The sequence below is a fragment of the Oratosquilla oratoria genome, chromosome 25 (genome assembly GCF_046742065.1).
Source record: "Oratosquilla oratoria isolate Oo_2021 chromosome 25, ASM4674206v1, whole genome shotgun sequence".
In the NCBI taxonomy this organism is placed as follows: Eukaryota; Metazoa; Arthropoda; class Malacostraca; order Stomatopoda; family Squillidae; genus Oratosquilla; species Oratosquilla oratoria.
Window position 1 is genome coordinate 20,513,343 of NC_134801.1, and position 20,000 is coordinate 20,533,342.

A 20,000-nucleotide genomic window follows, 5' to 3' on the forward strand; every position below is an offset into this window, starting at 1 on the left:
GACAGGAAAGCAACGCAAGAGATATTGCAGATATATGGGATAGGAGGAAAACTATTAAGAGCAGTCAAGAGCTTTTACGAGAGTAGTAGAGCCTGTGTTAGATTTAGAAATGGAGAGAGTGAGTGGTTTTAGGTAAAGGTGGGACTTCGTCAGGGATTTGTCATGTCGCCATGGCATATATATATATATATATATATATATATATCTATCTATATATATATCCATAGATATATAATATAGATATACATACATATACCAAGGCTTTTTCCCCCTTACAAGGGAGGTAGCCAAAAAGAAAAGGCATAAAATCATTCCCACCCATTCCATCCCTGAATACACTCCACACCCCCTCCACCCTCCCTCTCATCTTAGCACCTCCTGGATAACGGGTCATCCCTGCACCTTGTCCACTGCCCTGGGTCAGAAGCAGTGTCGCAAGACACAGCACATCCACAGCAAGGCCGCTTCATTAAATCGGCGACCCCCCCTCTCCGTCCCCCCCATATAAAGGAGAAGACGGAGAGAAATCCCTTCGGGCTGCGTCAAAATTTGCTCACACATACTACCTCACCCCCCATCCCCCCGCCCATTTCACCTCAAGCATCACAACATCATCCATATACAACCATTCTCCATTCACCCCTGTCTTCTGTCCTCTCCCGTCCTTCCTCAACAGACATTCCCCTCTTCCCCAAAGCCCCCTTCACACCCATCCATCCACCTCATCCTAGGACGTCCCTTCATGTTCACTCCCCCCACATCTGCCTTCCATACCTCTTTTACAAGTCTTTCTTCACTCATTCTTTCTATGTGTCCAAACCATCCTAATACTCTTTCATCAACCCTATCTCCCAACTCCCTTTCCACCCCTGTTCTCCTCCTCACCTCCTCATTTCTCACTCTATCCAGCCTAGTAACCCCCATCATACTTCTCAGACACCTCATCTCAAACACATTCAAACTCCTTCTCTCTTCCTCTCTTATGTTCCATGTTTCTGCCCCATACAGTGCTGTTGGCACAATCACTCCTTCATACAGTCTCCTCTTAGCATCCATTCCCAAATGTCTATTCCTCATTACACTTTTTAATCCACCAAGGCATTTACTCGCTTCTATCAACCTACATTCTACCTCCACCTTCACTCCACATTTTCCTGCCACATTTGCACCCAAATATCTAAAACTATCCACTTCCTCCAGTCGCTCTCCCTTAATACTCACTTCCAGACTACTGCCACTTTCACCCCTTGTACATCTCATCACCTTACTTTTACCCACATTTATCTTCAGCTTTCTTCTATCACACACTCTCCCAAACTCTGTCACCAACTTCTTCAATCCCTCCTCCGATCCTGCCACAAGCGCAGTGTCGTCCGCAAACAACAGCTGGCTCACCTCCTACTTTTCTCCATTTTCTTTAACCATCTCCAATCCCTGACCCACTACCCTTGCATTTACCTCTCGCACCACCCCATCCATGTATAAGTTGAACAGCCAGGGCGACATAATGCATCCTTGACACAAGCTCTACTATATATATATGGAGGGTGGGCTGGGTGGGTGGGTGTGACATTGATTCCATTGTAGGTAACATTCAAATATGAGCACTGTTTTAACATGTAGTTTGTACTGTATAAAACAGACTCATTTTTACCCATGTGCAGAGATAAATCGTTCTATTAACATGCCACTGACTAATAGATTTAGGTTCAGAACTGAGTACATTTTCAATGTTGACATTCTTACGTGAATACAGCAGTGTTGAATCATCTGCATACAGTAAAAGTTTGCAATTGACTGCAGGCTCCATGCCGTTCACATATATGAGAAATAACAACGGTCCCAAGATGGAACCTTGAAGGACACCACATAACATGTTACATTCATAAGACATGACAAAGTTGTCATCAACAACCTGTTATCTAGAGCACAAGTATAAGGAAAACCAATTTATACTTGTTTTTTCTAGGCCTATGGCATTGAGTTTACCCAGAATGTCACTATTTACTTTAAGAAATAATTTTTGTAAGTCAAGTAGCACCATACCACAGTAGCTGCCTTTATCAAATTCTTATTCAATATAATCTCACAAATGGATAATACATGTCTCCGTTGAATGTGATTTTCTAAATCCGAACAAAACTAATAGAGCAGGTTGTTCTGCTGTAGATACTTATACAGTTGATCATATATCACTCTTTCTAGGATTGACATGACAGTGAGAATAGACACTGGCCTATAATTACCTGCTACTGTTTTTGTTTTTTGTTTTTTGTTTTTTTTTTCAGAGGAACAACACGTGCTTTTTAAAATCACCAGACACCACATCTTGATCAAGTGACACATTTACAATGTAGGTAATTACATGTGAAATCCATTGGCACCATCCTTTATAAATAATACTGGGATTAAGTCTAAATCAGTTGCTTTACATTTGTTGACATTTTTTTAATTTGCACCTTTAGATCTATAATATTTACGAACCTGTTTTATACAATACATACAACTTGCCTTGTGTAAATTTTCAACCAATTTGGCAGTCACAGTAGTGAAGAAATAATTTAATCTATTTACATGAAAATTTTTCTCAAAAGTTGCTAAACCGTTCATAGTTAGACTTATGTTGACATATTTTTTTTTTTTTTTTGCCCTGCTCCTAGATATATGAGTGTTTTCCATAACTGCTTATGACAATGTTTATTTTCTTCACCCTAATCTCTACTATGGAACCTTTTAGTATTGTAGATGAGGGTTTATGTTGTGTTCCTAATCTTCTTGTATCTATCATACTTCTCAGGATCCTTTGATACTTCGATCTGTTTCAGTAGATTGTCCCTAATATGGATGTGACTTCAGATTTCACTAGACATTCAATCTTCAGTTCTTTATTTTAACCTCCTAATAGTTTTGGTTGTAGCTACCTTATCTAGAACTGATGTAAATATACATACATTCATACATAAATACATACATACATACATATATACATACACACACACATACATACATATACCAAAGGCTTTTTCCCTCTTACAAGGGGGGTAGCCAAAAAACAAAGGCATAGAAACCACTCCCACCCTTTCCATCCCCTACATACTCCACTCCCCTCTACCCTCTTCTCTCCCTCTTATCTTGGCTTTGTTGGAATTTATACAATTCAGTACTACTGACCAATCAACACTCGATAAATATTCATTGAAACACCTTATTAGTGTTTCAAGGAGCGAATATTAACAAACAGATGAGCGTTTACTTGTTTCTTAGTTTCTTTGCGTGTACAAGGAAAAAATATGTTGTGTTCACTTACAACATAGGCTAATACACCGCTATTAGAATTTTTGTGCTCATCTGTCACCAGTATCAGAACACAAAACTACACATTTTCGAAATCTTGGTACGTTATTTGATCATATGGGTTTTAGACCTTTACACAAGTAATTATCAGTCTGTGTTACTGACATTAGTATTAAAATCACCTAAAATGGTACTCTTATATGATAAGAATACATCACAACTAGATAAGTGCTCTTCAAAATTATCAAATAAGTTTTGTTGGTTTGGTCGTCTGTACACTGTCGACAAGGAAGGGCTTTGTCTTCGGTAAAAGGGTTTCGATCCAGAGGACCTCAAGGAATTAAGGAACCTATAAACCAGTGGTTCCCAACCCCAGGGTCGCGACCCAAACTAGGGTCGCGAGGGTGTTTTTGAGGGTCGCCAATGGGTCTTTTTTAACTTTTTTTTTTTTATTCAAGTTTCAATTGTATTTAAATTCATTGTGCTAGTAAATATAAACTGAACTATAAAAACGAAAGTTTATAAACATTATGCAAGTACGTAGAAATATAACATGAAATGGTTGAATTTATTATTACAATTAGGGTCGCGACTCTAGGCTAAGAGTGGATTTAGGGTCGCAGCCAAAAAAGGTTGGGAAACACTGGTATAAACTCATACGTTAGTGTACTGTAAGTGACTAATTAGGATTAGATTAGAAAAAATAAGTACCACAATAGAGTATTACTAATGGTATTTAACCACGGCCATTAGTTGATTTATAGTGTAGAATACATTTTACAAGCAAAACAGTAGAAGTAGGAACAAATGAATAATTAATAAAAGAGAAGTAGGTAAATAAATATGAGCAAAAAAATAATAAAGAAGCATGGAAGTTCGAAAACTATAAAACAGCTTTAAAAAAGTTACATTTTCTTCTTTGATTCATATACAGAAAACATGTATTAAGGGGTAACAATAACAATATACTCTCAATACACTCTGAGGGCAAGAAGTTGCGTGTGTGTGTGTGTTAAATTATGAAATGACCCATAGTGTAAGTATGATACTAGCATTACAAGAAATAATTACCTCGTATCATGAGATATATTATATATAGAAACAAAAACAGATAGCCAATCATAGCAGAATAAGATAGTTTGTATAGTACAATGTTACTCACTCATCAACATCATCATGTTTATCAAATGAGGCATACGCCAGGGCGTGCATTGCTTCACCCATACGTCGACACCAGTTCCTACGGGATCTACGAGCAAGCCCCCACGCAGTCACCCTTCCTACTCCAAACAAATCTTGACAACTTCCCCCAACCATGAATTCTGTCGTTACTTTCTGGTAAATAAGCTTGATATTCTGCTTTTAGTAGAAGCCAAGCTTCCAAAAAATGTTGGTCTGCATCTGGGTGATAATATACATATCAACTGCAGGAAAGACAGAGGAGATAAAATGGATGACAAAGCAACAGTTGTTGTGAAAAACGTCATAGCAATGGGGGAAACAACTCTGAGTGAGGGCAAGGTTGAAGCAATCAGTTTGAAACAGAACCAAAGGGCCGATTAGAAGAGACCTCATGGAGATATATGTGTAGTGGTATGTTACTACAGCTGGTGATGGTACTCGTCAGTGAGAGAATGGTATTAATTACACTTTAATTCTCTCAAGACTTCTTTATTTTTTTTATTTAGAGGGCAGGATAGATAAGATGGGGGAGAGGGAGGGAGGGGGGATTTGGGGGTTTAGTGGAATGAAAGAATGAAATGGAAGGAAGATATAGATATGATAGATGTGGGGCAGACCCACTTGCTCGGTACTTCTTTGATGGTAAAATAATGCAAGTATAGTTGAATTAAGCTGATGTCTTCTCGGAAAAATATAATTCTTCATGCAAGGACATAATACATATTTAGGAGCACCGCGAATAATTTGGTTTACGTAATACTATTCTAGCCATACAGAATATTACTACTAACATTTATAGATATTTACATATTGATATATGGAACATAAAAGTATTAATAAAGATATATTTCCATAATGCAAGTTCTAGTGAGGTGAAAATGATTAATACAGAAATCTAATTATGGTGCGCGTATTCTACAGAGAACGCGTTCTTTAAGGTATGACCTTGCTACATATATACTACCACACACCCCCGAAGCTTGAAATGAAGCTGAATATAAGGAAATGTTGTCAGGCATAACTCCCCTCTTTAAGATTATTACCGAACAAAGCAACAATATAGCTCTTGTCGAATTTTTTCATTGTAATGAGATCAATTGAGAAGAGCGGAAAACAAAGGGTTTAACAGATTTCTGGGAAAATACTTTATTGATAGATAACACAACACCTCATGTGTAAAGGTGACTCGGATAAGAGGGGCGATACTTCCAGGGGTTTGGACCTCTTACCAATGAATCAAACATCGTTGGGTCTTTGAAATACATTTGTCCTGTAGAAAGGAAATGACCACTTCATCGTAAGATTTCAATTAGTAGATGAAGAAATAAAGCCAAGGAGCAAATCACACAGACAAGGTAGTTACAATTTTGGGAATGCAGACTTTTCAAGCTTAAAGAAATTATTTGAGGAAACAGAATAGGAGGAATTCATGAATGCTACCGGAACTATGAAGAAATGAAATTCTTTTTTTACGTTCACAACATGCTAAACAAATATGTACCGATGATTAGTGGAAGGAGGAAGCTGAAACAAACTGGTTAAATAAAAGGTGTCAGATAGCTCGAAAAGTAAGGGAATGAAGAAAATGCGGAGAAAAAATAAACAATAGAACAAAGGAAGCTGACAGACGAGTTAGAAGTGACTACAAAAGGCTCTACAGAGAGGAGGAAAGAAATCTTGAAAGAGGTATCGTAGACAAATGCAAAAATGAACCAGAACTACATTACATACTCGTATATATCAAAGATATATTGAGACACACAAAAGGAATCATCAAACTAATAGTGGGAGATGAGTTATCTGAAGAAGTTTCAGTTCAGTCTGAAGTAATGAATAAAAGTTTCCAATCTATCTATGCAAAGGAGAGCATTTTTGTAAACGAAGGAAAAATGACAAAAAGAAAATGAGTTTAGAAAATATAAACGTAAAAGTAAAGGAAATTTCCAATCTTTTGGAATCGTTGGATGTGAGGAAACCTACAGGGCCTAATGGGATTTTTAAAGAATGTATGGAACAACTGGTGAACAAGATTTATATTCTTCTTATGTGTTCATTAAAAGAAAGAATAGTGATACAGGACTGGAAAAGGAATGTGGTACTAATTAACAAAAATCGATAAAGTGACACCACTGAATTGCAAGACAGAATCATTGAACTGCACACACACACAAAGAGTGAGAGAGAGTAGTTAATTACCGACTAGTATCAATGACCAGCGCAATAATGAAACTATATGAAATAATTGTGAATGATCAATTTGTCGAACCTATCAAGCTTGTACTCAAAAGTAATTTATATACTACAAGAAATGGAGGGCTGGGTGGATTGTGTGTAATTCGATCTTGAGGAGGTCTTTGATAGGGTTATCCTCGGTCTTCTTTTCGGAAATTGGAACACACTGGAAGAGTAAGAGGTGAACTACTCAAGTGAATGAAAATCTTATTGAACAGCAGGTATATGAGGATAGTAGTAAAAATCAAAATGTCGGGATGGATAGCATTGACTAGTGGAGTCTCAAGTTTTGGTGCTAACATTTATATTAATCACATGATGGAGAGAACAACAAGCCATGCTAATATGTTTGCAACTGATATAATAATTATGAGAACAGTAAAGAATAGCAATTCTCAGTTGATGCAAAAATATTTAGGCACTATATTCGTCTGCAGTCAAGAACAGAAAATCAACTTAAAAAAAAAAAAAATGCAAGCTATTGAAAACAGGCAATAACCCCAAAAGATCACAGATGAATTTTCTCTTGGAAATGAAATCCTTGGCAAAAGTAAAAGACGACATTTTGGAAACTTTTCTTCTTTATTTCAGCCTGGGTTGAAACTTCCTAAAATACCTCACTTTCCACTTTTATCTTGGTAATCCTCTCCCTACCTTAATTCATTAGTAATGAATCTGTAAAACAGATTTGGTTCATCTTTGCACTTATACATGATTTCTTCCATCTTGCTCTGCGGATTTTCATTAGACGTGATCTTGTAATGACCTAACCTAAATATTTTGCCAATCTGATTGGTCACATTCAAGTTCTTTACCATAACCATGGAAATATTTCTCTGTAATTTCTCTGACATTTTGCATCTCATGTTCCTGGCATACCCTCTATAAGGTAATATGGTCTTCTCGCCAGCCAACAATAATGACACATATAGTCCTATCGACTACACCTCTGACAAGAGATTATTTTATTTCAAATAACCTTGGATGCTCTTTCTTCCAACTTTATATGTTCTTACTGCTATGCTCTGTGTGTGTATTTGTGTGTGTGTGTGTGTGTGTGTGTGTGTGTGTGTGTGTGTGTGTGTGTGTGTGTGTGTGTGTGTGTGTGTGTGTGTGTGTGTGTGTGTGTGTGTGTGTGTGTGTGTGTGTGTGTGTGTGTGTGTGTGTGTGTGTGTGTGTGTGTGTGTGTGTGTGTGTGTGTGTGTGTGTGTGTGTGTGTGTGTGTGTGTGTGCGAGCGCGCGCGTGTGTCTTACTTACCCTTCCTGACGATCACCTCGTCAATGTCTGAACTCATCCCGATCTACAGCATTTACCTGCAGCAAAAAAGAAAATTCAATTAATATCAGGAATAGTCTGCAATAAGTTTTTGGGATTTTTCTAAAGAATACCTTGCCCCCCCCTCCCCCATGTTCTCATTACTATCATATATTTTTGGCGAAAATTACAGACATACTTAACCTTCATTTATCCACCACTAGATACCAAACCACCCACTCGTGGATCACATTCCACAGTCTAATACACAAAACACCCACTTCTGGGTAACTTTCTACAAATTGAGACCCAAATTACCCATCTATGAATAATTTCAATTTCACACCTAACCTATTCCCTTGTTGATAGTTTCTTATAATATTGGACAGAAATTTCTCGCCTGTGGGTAATTGCTATTTGAGATATAAACTGCCAGCTTGTAGATGACTTTCCACAATCTGACAGCCAAAACATCCATTTGTGGTTGACTTTCGCACCCTTAGACCTTTGTGCATGTTTCTCTTTGGATTCTCATTCTTCAGGTTTGTTGATCAGCCAGTGTTGCTGAAATGCAGCGACAGTTGTCACAAAAGATGATAAAACTGATGAATAGATAATAAGTTAATAAACTAGGGAATAAAAAGTAGACAATTAAATAGATAGATAAATGAATAGATCAATAAATAGATAAATGAATAAATAAATAAATAAATAGATAAATACATACATACATACATACATATATACATACATATACCAAAGGCTTCCCCCCCCCTTATAAGGGAGGTAGCCAAAAAATAAAAACATAAAAACACTCCCACACATTCCATCTCTATCATACTCCACTCCCCTCCACCCTCTTCCCTCCCTCTTATCTTGGCACCTCTTGGATGACGGGTCATTCCTGCATCTTGTCCACTACCCTGGGTCAGAAGTAGTGTCGCACGACCCAGCACATCCACAGCAAGCCGCTTCACTAAATCGGCGACCCCCTTCTCCCTCCCCTCATGCAGAAAAGGAGAAGACGAGGAGAAATCCCTTTTGGCTTCGTCAAATTTTTCTCACACATACTCCCTCAGCCCCTATCCCCCACCCATTCCACCTCATGGTTCACAACATCATCCATATGCAACCATTCTCCACTCACCCCTGTCTTCTGTTCCATCCCGTCCTTCCTCAACAGACATTCCCCTCTTCCCCAAAGCCCCTTCAACCCCATCTATCTCATCTTAGGTCGCCCCCTCGTGTTTACTCCTTCCACATCTGCTTTCCACACCTCTTTTACTAGTCTTTCTTCACTCATTCTTTACATGTATCCATACCATCCAAATACTCTCTCATCAACCCTATCTCCCAATTCCCTTTCAACCCCCGTTTTCCTCCTCACCTCATTTCTCATTCTATCCAATCTAGTAACCCCTGTTATACTTCTCAGATATATATATATATATATATATAATATATATATATATATATATATATATATATATATATATATATATATGCGTGTGTGTGTGTGTGTGTGTGTGTGTGTGTGTGTCTGTGTGTGTGTACATGTATATATATACAAATACATATAAATATATATATATATATATATATAAAAATATATATATGTAAAAATATGTATATATATATACATATATATATATATATATACATATATATATATATATAGACACACACTCATATATATACATATATATATATATATATATATATGTATATATATATATATATATGTGTGTGTGTGTGTGTGTGTGTGTGTGTGTGTGTGTGTGTGTGTGTGTGTGTGTGTGTGTGTGTGTGTGTGTGTGTGTGTGTGTGTGTGTGTGTGTGTGTGTGTGTACAAGTATATATCTATCTATCTATCCATCTATATATATATATATACATATATATACATATATATATATATATATATATATGTGTGTGTGTGTGTGTGTGTGTGTGTGTGTGTGTGTGTGTGTGTGTGTGTGTGTGTGTGTGTGTGTGTGTGTGTGTGTGTGTGTGTGTGTGTGTGTGTGTGTGTGTGTGTGTGTGTGTGTGTGTGTGTGTGTGTGTGTGTGTGTGTGTGTGTGTGTGTGTGTGTGTGTGTGTGTGTGTGTGTGTGTGTGTAAAACTTAAACCCACTCTCGGAGAAAGATAAGCTGAGATACAGAGTAAACCGTATATTTCGACCACTAACTGTGGTCCTCTTCAGCAGTTTTATGTTTTATTTTACTCTTGTGTTACGACATCTACGTTACTTGATTTGATGTTTATATATATATATATATATATATATATATATATACATATATATAAATATATATATGATATATATATATATTTATATATATATGTATATATATATACATATATATATATATATATATATATGTATGTATATATATATATATATATATATATGTATATAGCTTTCTTGTGGTTTCTATCATGATGAAAGTGTTCAAATCCCGCAATATTAAATTCAGCTTCAAACTCTTTACCATTTAACCATGTCTCGGTTATTCCTATCATATTGAGATTTTCGCTTTTGATATACGCCTGGAATTCCAGAAATTTGTTCCTAATGCTACGAGCATTAAAGTACATGGTTTTAAGAAACTCGTGATTATTTCTTTTTGACTCGTTTTGATTTCCAACATCATGCCTTACATTATAATTTTGTTCTTTATTGACATCTTGCTCTATATTGACATTTGGTCCTTCACTGACATTCAGTGCCTTGCGGACATTTGCCCAATCACGGACATCTGATCTCCCACGGTTATAGTCTCCTAAAAATCCGACCATATTGCCTACTGTGCTTACAGGCATTGTGCCACCAAGCAGGTCAAGTCTTGCACATCAAAGAATCTGAACCAATTGAAGATCTACACATACAACGTGAGAACTCTGACAGAAGACCACAAGCTGGAAAGTTTGTTGGGAAAACTGGAGAACATCAAGTGGTCCGGGGGAATGAAGAAAAACTGACGCGGCTACAAGGCAGTGACCACCTGTTCTACTTTACTCGTAGAGGTAAAGAGAAGGAACTATATAGCAGAATAGGATTCTTGATAAAGCGAGAGGTTACTGGTAACGTAGTGTAAATTCAGTAGTGTGTTAGATAGGGTAGCATAGATTGTGATTAGGTTTATGCATAAACTTCACAGAGGTCAGACGATGACATTGAGTCCTTCCATACTTATCTTATTCTGATAATGAATCAAGAAAAATCCAAATACAAGTTGATAATCGGTAACATTACAGGTGATTCGCAAATTATTAAGTTTGGAATAGGTGAGAGAACGATAGTTGTGAGATGCTAGTCAATTTCTCAGATAATTACAACATGCGAATAATGAATCTTTTCTTTTAAAGTATGTAGGTCGTACATAGACTTGGAGAAGTCCAAATGGAACAACAGAGAACGAAAGAGACAATGAAGGAACAACAATGTTAGCAATGTTGCGGTTATAAATAAAGTAAACATAGATAGTAAACATCGAATGGTAGAATCAATTTCAGAAATAAATAAGCTACGTTTGAAGAAGGAAATAACCCTTGCTAATATAAAGGATACTATGAAAGAACTTCAGTTTGAAATGAGAAAATTAAGCTCTAAGAACCAACGAGGACACCATCGAGTTTATGAATTTTGGTTTACTGAATGTCATTATGGAATTGGCAGAGAAACTTGGGAGTACAGGACACTAGAAATAACAAATTCTCGAAAGTTACAAATGACCTAATAAAAAGAGGAGCTATGAAAATTAAGGCGAGGAAACTATAAGTAGTATTTAACCTTTTCGCTTTGGATGAGTTCTTCCTTAGCTGAATAAAGCCACCTGGTTGCAACTATTACAACTACTGTATTTGAAAAACACGGACAGGGTTAATCGAAATAAAGTAGGTTTTGGATCTGACTCTTTCGCTGCTGAAGCGGATTCATTTCAACTAAATAAAATAACATAGAAACATCTGTAATGGGTGAATGTAGGGTTTTGAACGGTTATCAGGTTCACCAACTGTATAAAGGCTAGAACAGTAGAGGCCAACATTAGCGAGCGTGGGAACAAACACTCACCAGACGCACTGTCGTAGTTACGGTATATTTGCAGACGAGTTACGGTACCTGTGTGAGGTAGTTAATGTTGAGGTAGTTAGTGTACCTGTGTTGAGGTAGTTAGTGTACCTGTGTTGAGGTAGTTACGATGCCTGCACAGAAGTTGTTAGGATTACGGTATCATTGCATAAGACTTAACTATTTGTAATGATAAAAGAGTAGATGATACTGTTACGATTAACATACACAAGCAGGCCGCGCGTGCACAAACACACACACACACACACACACACACACACACACACACACACACACACACATACACACAGAAAGAGAGAGAGAGAGAGAGAGAGAGAGAGAGAGAGAGAGAGAGAGAGAGAGAGAGAGAGAGAGAGCAAAAGAAGGAGAGAGAGAGAGAGAGAGAGAGAGAGAGAGAGAGAGAGAGAGATGCGAGAGAACATAAATATGGTTAACACACGTCACCACGCTCTGGTAAGAACGCACTACCTGTCACGTTCTAGGAATGTATATAGCTCTTTCCTACACAATGGGCAGTACGTATTGTACTGTACTGTATTTCATTAACGACAACCAGCTCTCTCATTCTTAGAGAAAGCATCACTCCAAAGAGATGGAAACATAGAGGCAGTAAACGAGAAGTCTAAAGAGGGTAGAAGAAAGGTGGGATTTTTCAATTTAAGTGACACAATGCACAAAAAAATATGTACGATTTTGTAGTGCATATAACAAATAGATCGTATATGACAACATACCAATCAATCAGATATATGTAGTCCAACTGCTGAACATATGTCTCTTTTAAAGACTTCGTGAATTGCAGATTGCACAATTGCCGTATTCTCTGCCATGTCTTTCCATCACTTTTTTTTTTTTTTTTTTTTTGTTTTTCTTTTTAATCTCGTGTCTCCAAGCATTCGCTGGACTTTCCCTTCCATGCTTTCCATTTCGGGGCGTCCAATAAGTAACACATCTATTCTTTCTACCTTCCTTTTAGGCCACCTTTCCTCCTCGGTTCCACTTCCGTTCCTTTATCTCCTCTGTAATATATTTCATTCCAATCTGCTCTATCATCCAACTCTTCCTTTTTTTTTTTTTTCCTGAATTAACCACTCTATTTCCTTTGTGCCCTCCTTAGCTTTGTTTGCACTGTCTTCGTTTATTTCTATGGATCCCATCCGTACATTATAGTAAACTTTGCGTTTCAGACAGACAAATAGTGATCCCCTCATGATGTTATATTTACCAAACATACCCAACACATTGTGTTACACTTTCTTTTTTTAAGTATCTTACTTAAATAACGACAATCTTCAAAATTTCCAAAACTCTCACCATCGATTATAATTGCTTTACTTTGAACTTCCGAGTTGAATATTACCTTGGTCTTATTTTTATTCATCTTCAAACGTAAATATATATTTTTCAAAACATATAGCATATCTTGCAAGTCTCCTGCTGCTTTTGAAATGAGAATAATGTCATTCATTAACCTAAGGAGATTGATTGATTTTTTTTTTTTTTTTTTTTTTTTTTAATTAATCCTCAAACCTATCCCTTCCCAACTCAACTCTAAAAACTCCTTTCAGGCATGCTTAAATAGCTTGGATGAGATTATATATCCTTGCCGTACTCCATCTTGGCCTCCATATTTTCAGGATCTTTATATAATCAAATTACAGCAGCTCCTTTAGCATAAGTTTTCTGTAGAACTTTTACTATGTGTCCATTTGCACCCTGTTTGGTCTATCATGTAAAAGGCCTTTTCGTAATCTTCGAAAGCTAAACACAAAGGTTTATTCTATTTTGTCGCTTTCTCAAGCAATCGTTAGCTTGTTGTACAGTATCCGCCTCCAAATCATGCCTATTCACTTATCTGGTTTCCATCTAAAAATTTACTCTGTATAAACATACATACATACATATACCAAGGTTTTTTTTCCCCTTACCAGGGGGGTAGCCAAAAAGGACAAGGCACAAAAACATTCCCACCCATTTCATCCCCGAAAACACTCCACACCCCTCCACCCTCCCTCCCATCTTAGCACCTCCTAGATAAACAATCTAGGAAAAAATATACATACGTCTAAAAACAAATAAATTGGTCTGTAATTACTAAGGTCTTTCTAGACTTTTATCTAGCAAAACCACTATAGCAGTGCACCATGATTGAGAAAAGCTTTATTGACGTATAACATAGTGAAGCTAATCTACTATGTCTACTACGTCTTTCAATAGATTCATCCATGTGACATCTTCCACAGGTGCTTTGATCTTTATTCATAGTTTGTAGAGCAAACTATACTTCTTCATTTGTAACGTTTGACACGAAACTACCGTCTGCAAATGAACTCATCGACTGAATTCTGGTATTACACAAAGGTCTTGTTAACACTTCATCTAACTTTTTCATTCTCTTGCTGCATTTGATACTGTTCCAGTTTCTATCCATCAAAATAAATAAACAAATGAATAAATAAATAAAATATGCTGCTTTCCTAGAGTTAGTCCATTTACCTGTGAAACATTTCTACTTTTTCGAATATTTTCCTCCATATGATGAAGATATACACTAGCAACGTATAAACCCTTTCAAAAACTACAGCCTGGAGAATTTGATGGAAGAACTGGAGAATATCAGCTCAGTGACACATACGAGTATAAATTTAGTGGGGGTAGGCTTACAACCTGACCCTGTCAAGGTCACCAAACCTATTGTCCGGGGTGCCGGGGTGTTGCAAAAGAGTCACAAACACGCCATGCCAGGCCCGGGGTAAACTTCCAGGGGACTCTCCGTGTGGGCGCCTGGAACATTCTGTCTCTCTCCCAGGACAATTGATTACCCTTTTTATCGGCGGAGCTCAGGAACCTTAAATTACATATAATGACTCTTTCAGAGATGAGAATACTAGGCACTGGCGAAATCAATAGTGAAGGTTACACCTGCTTCTGATCGGGCCGAATCGATAGGCCCTCCTTGCGGGAGTGGCTGTAGGCATATCTAGCTAATTAAACCACGCATTCGTAAAGGTTACTTCAGTTGATGCACGTATGATACTGTTGAGTCTGAAGCGCACCTCGGGCTTCATCTCTCTTATTGCGGTAAATGTTCCGACTTAGAAGAGATGTTTTATGCAAAGCTTGAATCTTGACAGGTGGTGATGGATATGGAGCTGCCTAGTGTAGGCCTTATGGTCTTTTGTAGTCTCCTTCATTTTTATGTTCTAATAGTTTACCAATGCACACCACAAGCCACACTTATCATTTGGGGTGAATTCAACGTTTAACTGGCACCGACAGTGCTGGCTATGAGGTATGTATTGGTCCCCATGTTTCTTGAAGTACGACTTTGCAACGTCCAGAAGACAGAGGATTGGCGGTTCCTTGTTACAGAGGCGGTGATGGTATAGTAATACCGGAGGAATAGAGGTCGATCACATTCATGTTAGTACTTGCTGGAAGATCCTACAGAATTGCAGGGTTTATCGGAGTGCTGAATTATTTGGGACTGGTCATAGACTTGTGGTCGATCATATTCATGTTAGTACTTGCTGGTAGATCCTACAGAATTGCAGGGTTTATCGGAGTGCTGAATTATTTGGAACTGGTCATAGACTTGTGGTCGATCATATTCATGTTAGTACTTGCTGGTAGATCCTACAGAATTGCATGGTTTATCGGAGTGCTGAGTTATTTGAGACTGGTCATAGGCTTGTGGTCGATCACATTCAGGTTAGTGCTTGTTGGAAGACCCTACAGAATTGCAGGGTTTATCGGAGTGCTGAATTATTTGGGACTGATCATAGACTTGTAGTCGATCACATTCATATTAGTGCTTGTTGGAAGATCCTACAGAATTGCAGGGTTTATCGAAGTGCTGAATTATTTGGGACTGATCATAAACTTGTGGTCGATCACTTTCATGTTAGTGCTTGTTGGAAGAGCCTACAGAATTGCAGGGTTTATCGGAGTGCTGAATTATTTGGGACTGATCATAAACATGTGGTCGCAACGCTCAGACTGTGTATCAATTCCATGAGAAACCCGAGATGCAACCCACTAGAAGAAATATTCACCAACACCAACGATTGCATCAACAACAGAACAGACGATATTAAAATCACGGAACATGCCCGCAACCACGCCCTGAGGGAATGGATCACAAGAGAACACCAGCACCGCTATCCGACCAATCAGAGAGCACCTCCACGCGCCCATCATGTACTCATACCAGACCCAACATAACCAACGGACCAATCTGCACGCAGAATCTCGCCCCCGCCTCACCCGTGAGCCGAGCCACAACCTTCCGATAGATAGCGATACATTCACATTCTGTAGGTTATAACTTCTGAAGAAGCCTCATAAGGCAAAACTGATCAAGAAATAAAGTTTCTGTTCCCTAGTTGTGTGCTTTCCATTATCACCATTCATACACAATGGCTTCAGTGAGAAAGACATTAACCGCCGGACCAAGACGATAATGGACGGCTGGTGCAAAGGTAATGACAATAACTATAACAATGAGAAAATTAATATCTACCATAAATCCACATTTACAACGATTTACGAAGAAGAAGAACGTATAATGAAACAAATTACCAAGAAAAACATCAAACCAATCAACCCAGAGAAAATACTATACTTAGTGATTTATCATAAGACCAAGAAAACAAACCACCTCATACTTAAAAACAACCCACACCAAGAGAGAAAGGAACTTTAGAAATCACATGACATTTATAGGTTCAAATGTACCCGATGGAACCGTGAAGCCCTTCCATCCATCTATATTGGCATGACGACAATGAGGTTATTCCGTCGCCTTTCTTTCCACCTTACATCAGGAGCCCCTAGAAACAACCTAAGAACTGAACATGGCATAGCCCTGACAAGAAAAATGCTAGAAGAAAATATAGGTATTTTGAATATATGTACAGACTATAAATGCTTCCCAATCCAAGAGGCATCATATATCAAAGACTTGAGCCCAAATTGAAACATACAAGCAGAGGACCTTCAGGCAACCCCAAGCATGCGAATAATTGTCACTAACCCAAGCAGGCAACAAATTCAAGTATGGCAAAAACCACCATAAACCCAAGTATGGGACAAAACGCCACAAAACCAAGCACGAGACATTTCGTCACAACCCGAAGCCGGAGGCTCTCCCAAGCATACAACTAGACATGCCCGAGCTACTCGGTAACCTCTCCTAGTTTCCAAATAACCTCTCCCAGTTATCCGGTAACCTCCCCCAGTGAAGAGCAAGTATGAACACAAACACATAAAATGTAATATCATCATTCCATTCTTCGGAGAATTTTTCCCTACCCACAAAGAAAGAATACCCTAAGCCACTGAAGAAAGGTACTGTACATGAAATCGCTATCTAGCAATAATTACTACATATTGTGAAGTCATATACCTCCTTTCAAAGAAGTCCATAGTAAGACATATGGGAAATAATCTTAAGAAAGTAATAAGCGCACAACTATCCATCACTTTCAGTGAGGTGTATATATATATATATATATATATATATATATATATATATATATATATATTACTCTATTATTATATTTTATGTGGAGGGCAAGGAATTCATGTCGTTTACTTTTTTATACCGATTCAGCAAGGGGTTCTATTCTTGGATGAATGAAATCATCTGTTGTTGGCCAAAACATAACTTGTATAGTACGTCATCGTCTCTTTTCCACATAATGTCCTGGATTTAACTAAATAAAATAATTCGGATTCAGAGAGTGTTCCTCAACCTTAGGGTTCCCCGGAACCCTAAGGTTCCGCAAAAGGTCCCTAAGGGTTCCGCGAGAACAAGTGAGATAAGCTAATGCATTTTTTATTTTTCATTTAATTTCATATACGTAATATAATTAAACACGCACGGCATATTCTTGGTTATTGTAATAATGTAATATAGACTATCTAACCTATTGTTACGATGAAAATAAAATGAGAAATATAGTTGTTGTTGTTGTTGTTGTTGTTGTTGTTGTTGTTGTTGTTGTTGTTGTTTTTGCGCAGGGGTTCCTTGAGACATGCAATTTATTTTAAAGGTTACGCAAGGGTAAAAAAGTTGAGAAACGCTGTTCTAAAGTGTATAATCATAAAGGGCTTGATTAGGCTGGTTATTCTTGCCCTAAGCTGGACGAAATTGTCAAAATTAAAGAAAATTATGTGAAGTGCTTCAGCGTAGCGAATGGGATAAAGCTCAGAGGACATTAAGATTAATTTGTACTGGCTGATGTTATGCGATTTTAAACAGATTAGAGGTGAAACTTTTACCATGGCCATATTCTTGGTATGCAGGCCTGGTGGTAAGGTTAACCATAATTAAAAAAGAATCAAACATGGAAAAGAAAAAGAACGAAACAGGAAAGAAAGAAAAAAAACGAAAGAAGACATGAAAGGAAGAAGAAAAGAAAGACAGAAAGAAAAGAAGACAAAAGTGAAGAAAGGAGGAAAGGAAAAAAGAAAGGAAGAAAGAAAAAAGAAAGAAGACAAGAAAGGAAGAAGAAAAGAAAGACAGAAAAAAGGAAGGCAAAAGTAAAGAAAGAAGGAAAGAAAGACTGAAAGACAGAAAAGATGAAAGAGAAAGGCAGGATGAAAGAAATAAAAATAAAAGAAACGAAGAATGAAAGAGAGAATAAAACAAAAGAGAAGAAAAAAGAAAGGAGAAGAAGAATAGAAAAAGAAAGAAGCAAAGAAAAGAAAAAGAGAGGAGAATAGGAGGAAGAGGAAAAACAATCGGGCAGACTGGAAAGAACAAAGAAAGAAGAGAAGAGAAAAGAAGGAGAGCAAAAATAGAGAAACATAGACTAGAAAAAAAAGGGAGGAAAGAGAGGAATAATGAGAGAAAGAAAGATAAAGACAAGAAAGAGTTGAAACAACCGGGCAGAGAGTGTGAAAATTCGACGACTTCTCATCTCACGACGCGTTTTCATAGACGTGCCGACATTCCGCACGAGCGGTTCCAATAACGAGTGAGACGACTTGGAATAGATGTGCATGGGCGACCAAAGCTAGCCAACTACAATTTCTCATTTGATGTAGGAAACACTTCATCAGTGCCTTTCAGAAATTCCGAACAGGATGAAAAAACCACTTTACTCAGTTCATAGCGGAGATTTTTTGTATTTAGATTGGTTCATAATTATCTTATTTCTCTTAAGAATAACTTTCTACAAAAAATCTGATGTTTTTCTTATTGTTAATATGTGAATTTCTACAGTAATTTTTTACTTTAGAAAACATACAGTAAATTTTCACCAAGTTAAAAAAACAGGTTAAGTATGCGAAAACATTATTTAAGTCTGGATCTGGAGCTACGTCATCAAATGTCAGACAAGATGATGAAAACGTGATCGAAGCTGAGACATCTTGGTCGCTGTCCAAAAACCGAATGCCAGTCCCCCAGGGCTGGATCTCGAGTTAAAGATGAGATGTAAAGGTTAGTGGCAGGGAGATGATTTATCTCAGTCTCTCAAGACTCTTCCGCCCCCCAAAAACAAACAAACGCACACACAAACATCCAGGTTCATGTCGTCGACAAACGAAAGAAAACGTAGACCTTGCTTTGCCCCGGTCGGAGGGGAGAGGAGCGAAGAGGGAAGGAAGGTTAGTGAATTTGTGCTCATCATAACGGATGCGCAATGGGAACTTTTAGCAAATAGCGGGAAGATATATGAGAAACAACAACAATAACAACAATGAGTAACAAGCTCCAGAACCCAATGGCATCAAAAAACAATTACTATTGTCGCTCTCATGGAGTCTTCCGACGTGTCATACTTATGATGATGGGAAGAATACGGTTAGTGGTACGCGTGTAAACGTGTGTGTGTGTGTGTGTGTGTGTGTGTGTGTGTGTGTGTGTGTGTGTGTGTGTGTGTGTGTGTGTGTGTGTGTGTGTGTGTGTGTGTGTGTGTGTGTGTGTGTGTGTGT

General features: G+C 37.7%; 1 protein-coding gene across 1 annotated transcript in view; it reads right to left on the minus strand.

The window, feature by feature from the left end:
• The window catches only part of LOC143038846 (uncharacterized), an 863,754-nt gene that overhangs the window by 658,016 nt on the left and 185,738 nt on the right, over positions 1–20,000 (minus strand). The window lies entirely within an intron of this gene.